This window comes from Piliocolobus tephrosceles, chromosome 10 (assembly GCF_002776525.5).
Source record: "Piliocolobus tephrosceles isolate RC106 chromosome 10, ASM277652v3, whole genome shotgun sequence".
In the NCBI taxonomy this organism is placed as follows: domain Eukaryota; kingdom Metazoa; phylum Chordata; class Mammalia; order Primates; family Cercopithecidae; genus Piliocolobus; species Piliocolobus tephrosceles.
The window spans coordinates 56,322,863-56,340,193 of record NC_045443.1 but is presented as its reverse complement, the minus strand read 5'-3'; the positions used below and the strand labels follow the sequence as shown (position 1 = coordinate 56,340,193).

Below are 17,331 nucleotides of genomic sequence, written 5' to 3'. Positions count from 1 at the left end.
AAAGGGGCCAAGGTACAACTTAGGTTGTTGCTTCATGGTGTGCAAGCCCCAAGCCTTGGCAGTTTCCACATGGTGTTAGACCTGCAGGTGCCCAGAACACAGGAGTTGAGCTTGGGGAGCCTTCACCTAGATTTCAGAGGATGTATGGAAATGCCTGGATGTCCATACAAAAGTCTGCTGCAGGGGCAGACCCCAAATGGAGAACCTCTACTAGGGCAGTGTGGAGGGGATATGTGTGGTTTAAGCCCCACACAGAATCTCCAGTGGGTCATTGTCTAGTGGAGCTGTGAGAAAAGGGCCATTGTCCTTCGGACCCAGAATGGTAGATCCACCAACAGCTTGCTTGCACTGTGAGCCTAGAAAAGCTGCAGGCACTCAATGCCAACCTGTGAAAGCAGCCGCAAGGGCTGTACCCTGCAGAGCCACAGGGATGGAGCTGCCCAAGACCTTGGGACCCTATCCCCAATACCCTTGCATCAGTGTGACCTGGACATGAGACATGGAGTCAAAAGAAATTATTTTGGAGCTTTGAGATTTAATGACTGCCCTCCTGGGTTTCAGACATTCATGGGGCCTGTATCCCCTCTGTTTTGGCCAATTTTTCCCTTTTGCAATAGGAGCAATTACCCAATGTGAGTATTCCCATTGTGTCTTGGATGTAACTAACTTTTTTTTATTTTACAGGCTTATAGACAGAAGGGACTTGCCTTGTCTCAGATGAGATGTTGGACTTGGACTTTTGAGTTAATGCTGGAGTGAGTTAAGACTTTGGGGGATAATTGGGAAGGCATAATTTTGTTTTGAAATGTGAGAAGAATGTAAGATTTGGGATGGGCTAGGGGCAGAATGATATGGCTTAGCTCTGTGTCCCCACCCAAATCTCATGTCAATTTATAATCCTCAATGGTGGAGGAGGGGCCTGGTAGGAGGTCATTGGATCATGTGGGTGGACTTCCCCCCTTGCTGTTTTTGTCATAGTGAGTGAGTTCTCATGAGATCTGGTTGTTTAAAAGTGTGTAGCACTTCCCCCTTTGCTCGCTGTCTCTTGCCAGCCATGTGAAGATGGGCTTTGCCTTCTGCCATGATTGTAAGTTTCCTGAGGCCTCTCCAGAAGCAGAAGCCTGTATAACCCATGGAACCATGGGCTGACTAAGCCTCTTTTCTTTATAAATTACCCACTGTCATGTAGTTCTTTATGGCAGTTTAAGAATGGACGAATACACTTGTGCAATTATCTCTTTAAGAAAATATATTTCAGTAAGATCCCTGTGTCCAATGTCATGAGCATTTTAAAGTTATTCTCCAAACAACAATAAATGAATCTTTCCTTTAGAACATCTAATCTGCAAACTGTCTAATGGGATTGGTAGTAATATAGACTAATTTGATATTTTAATATTGGGCAATCAAACGTGTCAACATTTTGAAAATCTGCATATATCCATAAACCAATAATTTCTATATGAGCAATAAATAATGTTACATAATTTGACATAGATAAATGGCCCATTTAATGTGCAAGATAAGCCAACAGAATCAAAAGGAATAGTTTTAAATCTCATCAATATTTCTTTAGATACCCCATTGCAACTAACCTTTAAGAAACTACCACTTGCCAATTTTTGGTGTAATGTGAAAGAAAAACATCCACAATTACAGCTAAGGGGTGTTAAAATACTCCTCCTTTTTCCAACTCCATACATAACTGTGTGGTACCAGATATTTTATATATACGTCCACCAAAATAACAGTGCAACCAGTTGAAGGCTGAAGTAGACATGATAATCCATTACCTTCCATCAAGCCAGATGTTAAAGAAACTTGCAAAATTGTAAAGACAATGTCACTCTTCACCTGAAAATTTTATTTCAAAATAAAAATTATTTTTTATAAAAATAAGCCGATGTCCTATGTTAATAGGCAATGGAATTATATTATTGTTATTTAAAATAAATTAACACATATATATTTATTTTAATTGCTTAGCTTTAATTTATGGTATGGTAAATATCAATAGATAAAATGCACATAAACAAAAGTCTTTAGGGCCCTCAAAACTTGTTAAGAGTGTAAAGGGATCCTGAGACTAAAAGGTTTGAGATATTTAGCCTCATCACTAGGAAGTCACTCAAAGGAGCACACCTCTTCAGAATCTGATAAACCTTGAAAAATTCAACAGACAAAACATAGCACTTCATTTAAAGGATGCTCCATAATCTCTTCTTCCATTTCCAAGGTTTGGACAATTTTTCCTGACAGTATTTACTGAGAAAATAAGCCACATTTTACTGAGATTTAAAATGTGTGTTGGAACTCAGGCTTTAAAAAAATAAACAGGATCATGCCTACTTTACATTATAAATTTAGTTTTAGGGCTATGTAGGCAGGCTGAGAATTCTGATACAAATTTTTGTAACACTAAACTATAGAACTACAAAAAAAACCCAACAAACACAATCAATTTTTTGCTTTAGAAAATCTGAAACCCCAAGTTTAAAAGCAGTTTGTTACCAGTTGTAATGTTCTTATCATAAGGCATGAATAAGAATTATTTGAAAAGGGCAATGAAGGCACAAAATGCATCCATGATAGACTTTTTGAAGGAAATATTTGAGAGAGAAGAACACAATTCCCCTTTTCCCTTGACAAATGCGGGACATCTGGTCACTTTAATGAAGCATATGGGTACTAAACATTAGCTGAGCGTTCCTTCTGTTGTTCTTACAGAAGCTCTAGAACTCAAGAGACTACAATTTCTTATTTTAAAACAAATACGAGAAAAAGTAATTTATTTGTATTATAAATTCCATGGTATATTGAAGGTATAAATCCGACTTTTAGGGCAAGTCTATCATATTTAATATGGCTAGAGTTTATATTTTATTACAGACTAGTAGCCCAAGTTATTAGGGTATGAATCCCCAACAGGCATAAATATTAGAGCATCTGAAAACAAAGGAGTTTAATGCATTTTATTTAAAGATAAGCAGTGTTCTATGGAATAAGTAATCGGGGACAAAGAATACAATTGAGCAAGCTAAAGAGTCAGCCATTTAAATCTTAAAATTAAACCTGAAATCAAGCAATCAATCTTTGGTAGAATGTATAATCAAATGATGGCTGTATAGCAGTTAAAGCAATGCAATAACTACCTATTTGACAAAGAGTTTAGGTAAAACATTAAAAGTGACTGAATAATTAAGGTATAGCCACCCTCCCTACAAGTAGCCAACTTCTTGAAAAGACACATCTGGAGAATCACTAGAGGCTTTGGGGATGTTTAGAATTCCTTCAATTCCTCTTCAGTTCCTCTTGACTAGTGAGCCAGCCAAAAGATGCCTCAGGAGAAAGTTCAAGACAAAGAAATAACTAAAAATGTCATTTTATTCAAGAAAGCTATCTCTGTCTGATTTACAAAATGCCCCTACCTTTAAAAAAACAAACTAAGCAACCTCCTTCATTGGTTGTATTGTGTTTTGTTTTGTTTACACATAGCTTGAATTATAAATAGTGGCCTAATTTTAAATTGTCACAGCTGAGATGGTCAGCTAGCTCAGGTAAAAAAAAGCACTGCCTCAGGATAACCAAAGCAAGGACCAAATGCTGGTTTGCCAAAGGGATTTAAAAAAAAAAAAAAAAAAATCAATTCCGTGGGCCTCTCTCTCAGATGCTAACTTTAGTGGAAAGGTTCTGTCTCTCTTCTCTTTCCCCCAGTATATTCCCCTTCTCCTCTCTTCCTGCTTCCCCTCCTCTCTCTTTCTTCTCCCTCCTTTCCTCCCTCCGTACCCCTCTCTTTCTTTCTCTTTCTTCCTCTTTCTTCCAATTTATGTATGTTGATAAAGAATATGAGAAAGGGTGTACTGTTTCCCATAGTCAGTTTATACTTGCCCCCTCTAATAGAACTAGCAAAAAGAATTAGAAACCAAGGTGTTGGCAGTCTCTGCCTGACTTGTGTGAGCTGTTTTAAAATGTGAGCGTAGACAGAAAAATTCCATTTCTATGAACGAGTTCAGCCTTAGAATAATCCTCAGGAATGCATACACACGCACATGCACACACACACATACAGTTACTTGGGGAACAAAATTTTAATCTAGTCTATAAAATGTTAAGTCAGGAAATATATTCTTATGAATGAAAATTATAGTTTCATGAAAAAACATTCTTTCCAAAATATATATTGCATAGACTTTAGTATTTGTGGTGCATCCGTAATGGGCAGAAATTTCTTTGAAAATTGACATCTCTGAGTGGAATATCAATTCTTCTGTCTTTCTGTCTCCAAACTCCTTTCTCACTGCAAGAAATAATTTATTTATTAATTAAAAATTGGTCTTTAAAACATGGGAGTGGCAGCACTTTCTCTAAAAATAATCTAGAGATACTATTTTAGTTTACATAAATATCTAATTGTTCATAATAAAACTAAGAATCACACTGATTTTTCCTGTGCCTGTCCTTACATTTTAAACTTTTTTAATTTTAGTAAATCTAAACTTACAAGGTTATATCTGCAATATCAAATTAGGACACAGCAAGCCACCTACCCTCTGCAAGTACCCATTTTCCCAATACACGCAAGACATATGATAGAGTTAGTGATAGAGTTCTTTAAAAATATTCATAGAAAAATTATATATATATCCATATATAATAATGTACCTTTCTCTTTCATACTGATCAAACCTTAAAAATACAGAAAGCACTTTCATAAAAATTCAAATAAAATAATTTAAAATTATGACATATTAACTTCTTTCTTTAATATTTACTCCTGTCAAACATGCCTTCCACCCTAGGTTAATATAACACCCTGCCCATCTTGATATCAGTTTTACTTTGTCAGGTTTTTTTTTTTTTTTTTTTAATTCTATACAGATCTCTTCTCTAGGTGTTGGTAAAATACTAGACCTAGTTTACCAAGGTAGAAGAAATCTTAAGCATGTATCTTTTATCTCTGAACTCCAGCTAGAAGAGTAAGAGCTAATTAGGAAAACATACTTGTAAAAATACTTACTTGGATTTGACCGAATTAGATACCAGGGCTGAGCTAACTGGTGTCTAAAGGGATTGTATGCATCACCTCTGTCTTGTTAGCACTGGGTTCTCATCAGCAGTTCACCACCTAATAGCCTCACCTCTTTGAGCAGACTCCTGAGGTGCACCCAGGTACTGCTGTCAATGCTGGTATTCTAAGCCTTAGGAGGCTCAGGGTTATTTCCAAGCCAAGTCTCAAGCTGGAGCAAAGTTACAAATCACTTCCCAAATTCCAGTCTCCACACTCTAAAATGAGGTTCATCACTTGGTGAACAAATGTGAACCTGAAAGAGCCAGTCCGTCATGATGGATCCCAAGTAGCTAACTGTGCTTAAATTTAAAATAGAGCCAAGTGGCCATTTGGTGAGTAGAGGTTACATATATTCTTTGAGTTGCCTGAAAACCCTGGAAAACTGTACCTTTCTAACTTTGAGACTTTTCAACACTCACCTGAACCAACCAATCAATCACAGCTTAACTGCCTCAACCAATCAGATCTCAGCTTATTGACCAATCAGAACTAAACAACTGTCAATCTTTAATTTGCATAAACAGATCTGACTGGAAACGTGGGTGTAAACTTTTGTTATAAAATCTGAACCCTCTCTTTGTTCTCTAGAAAGCACCTTCCTTTTACACAGAGGACTGTGGTCTAATTTGCAAACTGTTCACCAGAATAAAGTCTTTCCTCCAAGTTCTTTTTCAGATAACTTTGTCCACACCTTTATTTAACCTACTTTACATGGCAATTGTGAGGAAAAAAGAAACTATTTTTTTAATAGATCCAAGTTCTTTAGAGATAAGTAACACATGGGTAGAGGTTATAATAATTGCTTCTAAGTACTTGCTTCTTAATACTAACAATATATGTCAACAATTTTTCCTAAATAAAGTTAAGAATGCTTGAGAAAATGAAATCTGGTGGTATGGAGGTTACCAGAGCAGAAACATTGCTACTAAATATGTTACAAGTTCAATACATGTTTTAAAGCTTTATTTTTCTGACTATAACAATTTTGTCACAATGTTTCTCACTCCACCTTTTGTAGAGAATTTGTTAGGATTAAATTATGTAAGTATGCAAAAAGGCGTTAAGCAAACTAAGCAAATAAATATCATACAAAATATAAGAGCTATCTTAAGTGACAATGTAGACCAAGTTCTTATGCATAATTTTTGTAAAGGTGGTAGAATTTTTGCACCATTAAATTGATGCACTGCTCCCTGGTTCCATCTCTGAAACCATTTCTTTTTCATAAAGACAGAGTGTTATTAATGGTCTGATCATTTAAGGATTTTTGAGTTTTAATATGAATTCTAATATTGCCTCTGAAAGGAAAGCATTTATCTGCTTTTTTTAAAATAATTATTTATTTAAAAAACAAAGACTGCAATGTCTACCTCTCTTAACTACTGTTGTGTAAATTCACAGAATTAGTTAAGACTGAAATACAATGTTCCTTAAGTCACAATGGATGCTGGCTGATTCTAGATGAAAAACAAATTGTTTGCAAAAGAAGTACTTTATCTATACCCTTAGTATGGATAATAAGGGTATATACATAAGGGTATAAATGTGTGTGTGTGTGTGTGTGTGTGTGTGTGTGTGTATATATATATATGGAAGGATTCATTGTTGAAAGATGATCATTTAAAGATTCTGGTATTAGAAAAGCATTCTTTAAATGCATGAGGGTAGTCTGAACTTCTATTTAGCATACATGAAATGGGAATTTCATTTTAATATTGGCAGTGAATATATGAAGGTTAAAAGTAAGATAATAATGCAAATTAAAATATCTCTTAGATTCATTTTATGTGTCACCATTTCACACTGCCAACTTTTGGTCATTTATAAGTCTAGTGAGAATATTTCATATAGGTCACTATATCTGTCTTCAAAACAATGGAAATAGGGAAATAACTGTTCCCTGAGGTTCCCTTGGACCAAGGTAGTGCCTAACATGGTCCAAGATGATCAGTCACCACACTGCATTTTGAGTTCTCAAGGACAATTAAATGTTGCTGTGAGAAAAGAGTAAGCAAAGCAAGTAGCATGTGTTTCAACAGAGAATATAAAATATTAAAATAAAAGGTTATTGATACAGATTTGCTGTGTGTCTCCTCCCAAATGTCATGTCAAATTGTAATCCCTTTGTGTCAGGGGAGGGACCTGGTAGGAGGTAATTGGATCATGGGGGCAGATTTCCTCCATGCTGTTCTCATGACAGTGGGTTCTCATAAAATCTGATGATTTAAAAGTGTGGCACATCCCCCCTCACTCCCTCTTTCTCCTGCTGCCATGTAAGATGTGCCTTGCTTTCCCTTCACCTTTTACCATGATTGTAAGTTTCCTGAGGCCTCCCCAGCCATGTGGAACTGTGAGTCAATTAAACCTCTTTATTTTATAAATTACCCAGTCTCAGATAGTTCTTTAGAGCATTGTGAAAACAGACTAATGCAGTTGTTTGAGGTATAATTGAAGAACAATAGACTTCACATAATTTAGAGTATACAATTTGATGATAAGTTTTGGCATATGTATTCACCCATGAAGCTATTGCCACACCGATATAAAAAATATTTCTGTCACCCCCCAAGTGTCCTCTTGCCCTTTGTAGCCCCTTCCTTCTGCCCCTACCTGCTGTCTCTCCCAGGCAACCAATGATTTACTTCCTGTTACTGTCAATTAATTTGAAATTCATTGAATGATATTTACATTCAGTAATACAGTATACTCTGTTTTATTCTTGCATCTTTCACTCAAAATAGCAACATTGAGATTCATCAGTGTTATTGAATGTATTAACCGTTTGCTCATTTTTACTGCTGAGTAAAATGTACTCCATTGTATGGGTACACCACAATATATTTATTCATGCCCATGTCAAACATTTAGGTTGTTTCCATTTTGTAGCTGTTACACATAAAGGTGCTACGAGCAACCACATGCAATTTTCATGTAAACATAGGTTTCATTTTGGTTTGGCAAATACCTAGGAATGAAATGGTTGTATCATATGGCAGATGGATATTTAACACTTTTCAAAGTGGTTTGCCATTTTGTATTCTCACCAGAGGTGTTTTAAAGTTGCAATTTCTCCAGAACTATTTTGTATGGTCAACTATTTTTATTATTTTTAGATACTCTGATTTAGCAGCAGCTAAAATCTCTGTTCAACATTTTCAGCCATCTAGCTTTTGCTTTCTGATAAGTTTCTTGGAGTCCCCCTGGTGCATGTTTAGTTTGGTTCAGTTTATATGACAATTCAGGGATTCTCTGCTTTTGAATTCATCGTTTTAAGAATGTTCTCCTCAATTCTCAACCACCCTGAAAGCCTCAAACTCTACCCTCTAATACCAAAAACTAGTAACACTAGAGCTTTCAGCTTAAGTCCTGCCCACCCACATCACAGATTAACTCTTAAGCAAAAATGAACATGGATATCAGCCTTGTTTCAAGGATTGAATTCTAACCAAATTCTTCTCCTCATTTCTTTATAATACATAAATATTCATTTAAAAATCATTGTATTTGATGATTATGCCCCAATTCTTTAGTTAGTGATATGGTTTGGCTCTGTGTCCCCACCCAAATCTAATCTTGTAGCTCCCATAATTCCCACATGTTGTGGGAGGGAACCGGTGACATACGATTGAATTATGGGAGTGGGTCTTTCTTGTGATACGGAATGGGAATCACAAGATCTGATGGTTTTAAAAACAGGAGTTGCCCTGCACAAGCTGTCTCTCTCTCTCTCTTTGCCTGCTGCTGTCCACATAAGATGTGACTTGTTCCTCCTTGCCTTCCACCATGATTGTGAGGCTTCCCTAGCCTCGTGGTACTGTAAGTCCAAGTAAATCTCTTTCTTTTGTAAATTGCTCAGTCTCAGGTATGTCTTTATCAGCAGCATGATAATGAACTAATACAGTAAATTGCTACCAGTAGACTGGGGTGCTGCTGAAAAGATACCTAAAAATGTGGAAGCGACTTTGGAACTGGGTAACAGGGAAAGGTTGGAACAGTTTGGAGGGCTTGGAAGAAGGCAGGAAAATGTGGGAAAGTTTGGAACTTCCTAGAGACTTGTTAAATGGCTTTGACCAAAATGCTGAAAGTGATACAAACAATAAGGTCCACACTGAGGTGGTCTCGGATAGAAATGAGGAATTTGTTCAGAACTGGAGCAAAGGTGATTCTTCTTACATTTTAGGCAAGAGGCTGACAGCATTTTGCCACTGCCCTAGAGATTTGTGGAACTTCGAACTTGAGAGAGATGGTTTAGGGTGTCTGGCAGATGAAATTCCTAAGCAAAGCATTCAAGAGATGACTTGGGTGCTGTTAAGGGCATTCAGTTTTATAAGAGAAGCAGAGCACAAAAGTTCAAAATATTTGCAGTTTGACAATGCAATAGAAAACAAATCCCATTTTCTGAGGAGAAATTCAAGCTGGCTGTGGAAATTTGCATAAGTTATTAGCAACTGAAAGTTAATCCCCAATACTATGAGGAAAATGTCAGCCCCTCCCATCACAGGCCCAAAGACCTAGGAGGAAAAAGTGGTTTTGTGGGCCAGGTCCAGGGTCCCCATGCTGTGTGCAGCCTAGAGACTTGGTGCCCTGCGTCCCAGCCACTCTCGCCATGATTAAAAGGGGCCAAGGTACAGCTCAGACCATGGCTTCAGAGGATGCAAGCCCCAACCTTTAGTAGCTTCCATGTAGTATTTACCTTGTGGATACACAGAAGTCAAGAATTGAGGTTTAGGAACTTCTGCCTAGATTTCAGAGGATGTATGGAAACACCTGGATGTCCAGGCAGAAGTTTGCTGCAGGAGCATGGCCCTCATGGAGAACCTCTGCTAGGACAGTGCAGAAAGGAAATGTGGGGTCAGAACCCCCACACAGAGTCCCTACTGGGACACTTCCTAGTAGAGCTGTGAGAAGAGAGCCACTGTCCCTCAGACCCCAGAATGGTAGATCAACCAAAAGCTTGCAACCTGTGCCTGAAAAAGTTACAGACAGTCAATGCCAGCCCATGAAAGCAGCTGGGAGGGAGGCTGTACCCTGCAGAGTCACAGGGGTGGAACTGCCCAAGACCATGGGAACCCACCTATTCCATCGGTATGACCCAGATACGAGACATGGAGTCAAAGGAGATCATTTTGGAGCTTTAAGACTTGACTGCCCTGCTGGATTTCGGACTTGCATAGGGTCTGTCACCCCTGTGTTTTGGCCAATTTCTCCCATTTGTAATGGCTGTATTTACCCAATTCCTGTACCCCCATTGTATCTAGAAAGTAACTAATCTGCTTTTGATTTTACAGGCTCATAGGCAGAAGGGACTTGCCTTGTCTCAGATGAGACTTTGGATTTGGACTTTTGGGTTAATGCTGAAATGGATTGCAATTTTGAGGAACTATTGGGAAAGCATGTTTAGTTGTGAAATGTGAAGATAAGAGATTTGGGAGGGGCCAGGGGTGAAATGATGTGGTTTGGCTCTGTGTCCCCACCCAAATCTCACCTTGTAGCTCCCATATTTCCCACATGCTGTGGGAAGGACCCAGTGGCAGATGACTGAATTATGGGGGTGGATCTTTCCTGTGCTGTTCATGTGATAGTGAATGGGTCTCATTAGATCTGATGGTTTTAAAAATGGGAGTTGCCATGCACAAGCTCTTTTTGCCTGCTGCCATCCACATAAGATGTGATTTGCTCCTCCTTGCTTTTCACCATGATTGTGAGGCTTCCCCAGCCACGTGGAACTGTAAGTCCAATTAAACCTCTTTCTTTTGTAAATTGCCCAGTCTTGGGTATGTCTTTATCAGCAGCATGAAAACAGACTAATATAGGTAGCATCTTTTTTTTCCCTTCCAAGTTTGTTACATTTTACATATAGTGGATTTATTTTTCTCACCATCCATTACCTTCTTTATCTATTATAGAATAGCTTAAGTTTGTACCACTTTATTATATCTGTTCATATAAAAGTCACTAACAAGTAATTACTCACCAGGATAAAAGGCCTGTTCACTCTAAGTTGCATGTAAAATTGTTAACCTTGCTTGTCTTTTGCTAGTTGGCTTAATTTCAGATTTCAACCTCAACCTACAGTTTAATTTTTAAAAATGTTTTAATATTAATAAAACAAAATATATGTATATTATTCTTTCCAAAAGATAATTCTTTTGACACCTATATATGATTTAAGGGTTTTCATTAAGATATTTATACTTAAAACAAGCAACAGGCAACACGCTGCATTTAAAAAGTAAAGTTTTAGTAAAACTGTTTTAGGTACACACACGAAAAAAATTAGGTAGTAAAATTGTAAAGATAACATTTTCTATGTATTTCTCCAAATCATAGTTTAACTGCCCTCAAATAATTTTTTTCTGTTCCATTCCCTGTTATTGTTTAAAGAGATGCTATTAGAAAACAAGAAAGAAAATTCTAGTTAAGGGACCATAACTGGTGACTTATCTGAACCTGGCTTCCTTTCTGGAAAAATAACTCTTGTGCCAATTAAATCCTGGAATTTCCAGTGTTTCTGTAAGGCAAAGTGGTCAAGTTGGTTCAAATGAATTCTGTAGCCAAATTCATAGGAAAATGTGTCACACAGGCTTTCCAAGTGCGTATCAGAAGTCATAACATGAAGTTGGACTACAAGTGAGTAAAGGATTTTCTCCAAGACTCAGGAAACAGATGTGTTGCCTTTTGGGCAGTTGGTAAAGAAATAGCTCAGGAATCCATAATATGAACAATCACCCAGTGCCTTCATTACACTTAGAAGAAGCCCAAACATGTTTCCATACTTTAGAGTGATCACAAATTTTACTGTTTTATTTAGTTTCTAAAATACTGAAATTGACCAATAATCACATCTCAGATATGTTTTTTAGTATTAAGAAATATTAAAGTCACATTTTCATGCTCCCTTAATTTTCAGTGATGTATAGATTTATCAAAAAGAAGTTGAAACTTGAAAACACTTATGTAGTTTAGTCCCCAATAAAAATCACCAAAATGCTCACAAATCAATACATATTTATTGACCACCCATTATGTGCAAGTCACTGTGCCCAGGGCGTAAAGAGTCAGACATGCAGAAATGTAAGTGTAATACAATGGAATAAATGCCACTGTAGAGGCAAAAACCAAGCATGATGACAAAAGAGAAGGAAAGAATTTATTCTTCTTGAAAGTGTCACAGAAGAAAGGACATTTGATAAAAGTTTGAAGGATGAATAGGAGTTTTCCCATACACAAAGTCATAGAGGGCACTCACTACATTCAGAGAGGACAGCAGTAACCAGGTGATGAGAGAGTAGGGGAAAGTAGCCCACAATGAAGCTATGGCAGAAACAACAGGGGCTACATCAGGTAGAATCACCTGTAGCCAACTAAGAAAAAAACAGTCACATTGGGATTTTAGATTCATTTTTCAGGTCATTTTTTTGAGAATAACTTTGAGGAAGACAGTATTGGCAGTAAAGAGACTTGCTAGGGATTGTAGTACTCTGGGTAAAATGTATAAGAATCTAAACTGGGACACAAAGAAGTCCCAAAAGGAGGTTCCTTTTGGAGGGAAGGAAGGAGAGAGAGAGAGAGAGAAAGACTAGGAAAAAGGAAGGAGGAATCAAATCCTACTTTCTCACTCCTCAGATGAGGAAACTGAAGTTCTGAGAGATAAAAGTGGCCTTACCAAGTTTACTGAAGTAACATGCAGTTTTCATCTTCTATGGGAGAGTCTCACTTATAGCATTAATAAGGAACTTATAATAGCATCTGCAGAAATTTACTTCTTTGTTGATTTATTTAAGAGAGTAATTTTAACCTCAAGAAAAGCATGTGTTACTGATTGGAATGTAATGTTACTGGCCATGTCTTTGTACACATTTTCTAAGACTTCATGACGTCGGTTTAAATTTTTCTTTCCTTAGACCAAAGCTCAAGTTTGCTAAACTTCTGTTGTACTACTATATGAGATTCTTCTTTTTATATGTCTATGTATCTGTATATATCTTGATTTTTTTAAACTTTTGGGGGTTTCTATCCCATGCCCAAAACTTTCTAATAGATAAAATACTATAGATAGCCTACATAAGGTAATATATTTTTAGCAAAGACCACTGTTTATTCACATTTTTTGAAAACACTCTTTATGTACAAGAAGAATCAAATGGGGATGTCTTTTCTCATGTCTTCCTCATTTAAATGCCAAGCCTAACTGGGTTAAACACACTGAGTCAATGAGGCTAACTGTTAAATACAAACATGCTCTAATGCTTTAACCCATGCCTTGGAAAGCATTTAGAATTGAATCAGAAAAGTTAAGAGGACTCATCACAACACACACTAGTTATGAAATTGATGCAAAGATGTTGTTAATACTATCATAATTTCCAGGTTTCTATTTCTGGCCATGACAAAACCATTATTTGTCTCCTGGACTAAAAGTTTTTACATCACTTTTGATTCTGCCCTCTTTTTTGTCCATTATGAGTAATTTACTAGCAGTCCATTTACAACCTCTTCTATAAAACTTCCTTGATCCTCCTAATAGTAATTAATTTTCCCTCATCTCTATTCTCTTAATTCTTTTACCTTTATTATAGTACTTATTAAACTATAACTTGTATTATGGCTGTAAAAATATCTGCCTGCTCCATTGAGAGCAAGGGCCATATCTTATTAAATTTTTTAACCCCTACAATGCCTACTTCTCCACTTATGTGAATGTAACTACCAAGCATAGTGTCTAGCATGTAGTAAACATATACAAGGGAGTTAAAACATGTTTTACAAACTTTAAAGATTTTAATTGAGTATTATCACAAGACAAATCTCCATAAAGCATTATTAACATTACTTTATACAAGTTCTACACTGCTTACTCCACCAAGTGCAAACTTCTTTTTCTCTTGCTTTTTTTATGTAACATATTTATTACCAATTCCTCAAACAAATCCTCTATTCCAGGTATGCTGGCATCTCAATTGACGTCTATCCTCATCATTCAAGAATCCCTCGTCTAATAGTTTTGGCCTAAATAGGGATGCCCTCTTCTGCTCCTTTCCAAATCTTACCTAGATTCTAGGTTCAGCTTTAGCCCTACATAATCTAAGATACCCGAATAGATCCCTTTGATCAGTCCAACGATTACCTCCTTTTCTGACCTTAATTCCTTTATTTAGAAGACATAACTGTTAAAATTAAATGAGACTATGGATACATAAGACCAAGAAAATAGTAGCTCATTAATTAACAAGATGCATAAAAATGCAAGAATTGCTACATTAAAGCATTCACAATAAACATTACTGATAATTATGAATTTAAGTTTCTATGCATTCAAACTGCTAAAAAGACAGTGTTACCAACAAATTACATACTAATTACGGTTATCTGCTATTTTGAAATATCCTACAACAATAGCAAACTTATTACTGCCTAAGAAGAAAAAGAATTCAACATTTATTCAGATAACATTACGTTAGCCGCAATTCAGAGAACTTCTACACATTCTTTACCTTGTGTGATAATATGCTGCTGTTTTTTGAGGCAGTTTTAGGGTGCTTAAAATTTTTCATCTTCAACTAAAGAGCCTAAGGTACAAGCTCAGGGTGTGATTCATCCTGCTATTTACACAGTAATGCCACATAACAAACTAAAACTCAGTGACTTACAACAGCGTTTATTCTCACACAGGTCTTCAGGTCAAAAGTAGTTCTTCCAATCCAGCATGTGCTCAGCTGGGCTGCTCTGCTCCAGGTCACAGACTTTTGACACACATCTCATTCTGTAGCCTACGCTGAAATGGCATTGATATGGTTTGGATCTGTGTCCCCACCCAAGTCTCATATTTAATTGTAATCCTCAGTGCTGGAGGTGGAATCTGGTGGGAGGTGACTGGATCATGGGGGCGGATTTCTCATGAATGGTTTAGCACCATCCCCTTACTGCTGTCACGATGGCGAGTACATTCTCGTGAGATTTGATTGTATGAAAGAGTTTGGCACCCTTCCCTTCTCTCTTGCTCCTGCTTTCACCATGTGACATGACTGCTCCCCCTTCACTTTATGCCATGATTATAAGTTTCCCCAGAAGTCAAGTAGGTGCCAGCATTATGCTTCCTATACAGCCTGCACAACCATGAGCCAATTAAATCTGTTTTCTTTATAAATCACTCAGTCTCTGGTATTTGCTTATAATAATGCAAGAATGAACTAATACAGTCATATTCTTCTCATGGTGCAACTCCAAATCTGGCAAACACACTTAAGGCATCTATTTGTGTCCACTAACATTCTGTAAACCATAAAGTGTCCGAGACAGTATCAATCTACTTAGAAGTTTATTTTGCCGAGGTTAAAGATCATGACCCATAACACGACTTCAGAAGTTCCTGAGGACATGTGCCCAAGGTGGCTGGGTTAGTTTGGTGTTTGGTTTTAAACACTTTAGGGAGACAGAAGTTGTAGGCATAGACGTAAGGTAATATATGTGAGGTATAGACTGGTTCAGCCCAGAAAGGTGTGATATCTTAGTGATTGTAGGGGGAGGTATAGCACTTCCAGGTCATAGATAGATTTACAGATTTCCTAATTGGCAATTGGCAATTGGTTGAAAGGGTTAAGCTCTGCCTGAAGAGGTGAAATCAGCTCTGAGTTAAAGTAAGAGGAGAATCTTGCAAGCCAAGGTTCTTGTCATACAAATGAAGCCTCCAGGTAGCAGACTTCAGAGAAAAGTGAATGTCTCTTATCAAAGGGTCAGACTCTCTGGAAAGACCTAGTAAAGGAAGGAGAGTCTCTACAGAATATAAATTTCCCCACAAGAACAGCTGATCTTTAACCTTGGCAAAATAAACTTCTAAGTAGATTGATACAATTTCAAAATATGTCAAAGATACACATTTCGGGGTAAAACACTTTGATTTCCTTTTAGAGTCTATTATCTGCCATGTGATGTTATACCTGGGTGGGACTGGAGTTTGTATCTTATTGCTACAAAGAGTCTGTTCTGTAAGTCTTAAAGTTTCTATATTAACGTTAATGCTGGTCAATTGTATGCCTGAACTCCAAAGCGAAAAGAGTATAATGAAGCATGTCCAATAACCATCTACCCACCTTCCTGTCAAAGCTTGAACTAGTTTTTCAGGTTTTATCAGGTCCCCTTAGCCAAGAGAAGGGTCCATTCAGTGAGCTGGAGGACTTAGACTTTACTTTTGCTTTACAATTCCATCAGCCATACCTGACAGCCAAGCCCAACATTAACAGGGAGTAGATATTTGACGAACGATAAATCCAGCTACTGCAGAAGGCTAAAACGTTAGGTGAGCACAACCTAGATCAACTGAACAACACTGATCTGTGGAAATAATGATTGTTATTACAAGCTTATGACACACCTAGGCTCTATGGTATAGCCTATTGTTTCTAGGCTACAAACCTGTACAGCATGTTATTGTACTCAATACTGTAGGCAATTGTAATGCAATAATAAATATTTGTGTATCTAAACATATCAAAACATAGAAAGATAAGGTAAAAAATACAGTATTATTATCTCACTACTACTACTAAAATTATTACTAAAATATCACCATTGTGGTATTTTTGTGGTTTCAGTCAACTGTGCAGTCCATAGTTGGCTTCTGTCTCTGGCTTGGAGATGCTGACTGGAGTTGGGATTCTGCAAACTGTGTCCTTTTGACCAGTTACGTCTTGTTAGATTCTATGACTAAGGGCATTAACAGGAGGAGAGGGGAAAAGACTACTTTCTTGTCTATTCCCGTCAGTCTTCCCAGCAATGGTTCTTTTCCCTGGCAGCAGCAGTTGTTTGACGATATTTTCTTTCCACACTCCCAGAATGACGCATTCCACCTCAGTGATAGTAGCACCAACTGGGCAGTTCCTCTTTTCAGGAGTCAGTGTCAATTCTGTAGAGTCCTCTTAGAAGCTCCCTGGTTGTGAAAATGAAGCAGCATCGTTGTCTGGGGTAAATCCCAGGGTTGATCTTCTCGCACTAAGAAGATTAAGGACACAGACGTACACACACCGGAGTGGGTTAAGGAGCAGAAAGTTTAACAGCAGAAAGGAGAGAGGAAAGCAGCTCCCGCTCTCTTGTGAGAGAGAGCCATCCAAAAGGGAAAGGCTGCAGATCGCAGCAGATTTTACAGGCAGGCTTGAGGAGGCAGTGTCTGATTTGTAGGGCCCACAGATTGGTTTAACCAGGTGTGATGTTTACATAGGGCAAGGAAAAGGCTGATGCCCCACCCTAATCTTATGCAAATAGCCTTT

The 17,331-nt window shown here is 37.4% G+C and overlaps 1 long non-coding RNA gene across 1 annotated transcript; it reads right to left on the bottom strand.

Moving 5' to 3' along the window:
* Positions 1-4,073: 4,073 nt before the first annotated feature.
* LOC111541776 lies at positions 4,074-5,456 on the bottom strand. Its single transcript, XR_002731364.1, has 2 exons — positions 5,139-5,456; positions 4,074-4,297 (listed from the first exon to the last, which is right to left on the bottom strand). It is a non-coding gene; the product is annotated as an uncharacterized LOC111541776 (long non-coding RNA).
* Positions 5,457-17,331: the final 11,875 nt, after the last annotated feature.